Here is a 465-nt window from a genome sequence, read left to right as displayed (position 1 = left end):
GGGGGGGGGGTGTTCACATTGTAATGAGCATAATTTATAAGCTCATAAAATGGGTATAAAGTAAATTCACAGGATTGGTAGTCAAATGTTTGAGTTAGATTAGAATACTTAATAGCTAGATAGAGTTCTTTTTTGAGTTTATTTACTTTATTGAGTCTAATTAGGAGTGCTTTTATGAGTCAATATAGAGATCATAGAAGATCTTTATATACAATACACCCCTTATCAATTGGAGATAATTTGAGCAGTGCATACGTGATTGGTATCCGAAACCTAATTCTTATCATCTCTTCTTCCTTCCATACAAATCGACCTCATCTCCTTTTGATTTCCAATGGAGCTGAGTCAACAAAGCCTTACTTATCCTTTTAGACCAGTCAACTTGTACTCATAATTAGTAAGTTCACATTTAGTACCGACATAATATTAAAACTAGCACCTCCCCCACCTCATTAAAAAAAAAAA

The 465-nt window shown here is 33.5% G+C and overlaps 1 protein-coding gene across 1 annotated transcript in view; it reads right to left on the bottom strand.

Annotated features, from left to right (window-relative positions):
* The window catches only part of LOC122090763 (ATP-dependent Clp protease proteolytic subunit-related protein 1, chloroplastic), a 7053-nt gene that overhangs the window by 5129 nt on the left and 1459 nt on the right, over positions 1 to 465 (bottom strand). The window lies entirely within an intron of this gene.

This window comes from Macadamia integrifolia, chromosome 10, assembly GCF_013358625.1.
Source record: "Macadamia integrifolia cultivar HAES 741 chromosome 10, SCU_Mint_v3, whole genome shotgun sequence".
Classification (NCBI taxonomy): domain Eukaryota; kingdom Viridiplantae; phylum Streptophyta; class Magnoliopsida; order Proteales; family Proteaceae; genus Macadamia; species Macadamia integrifolia.
This window is presented reverse-complemented; position numbering and strand designations above follow the sequence as displayed.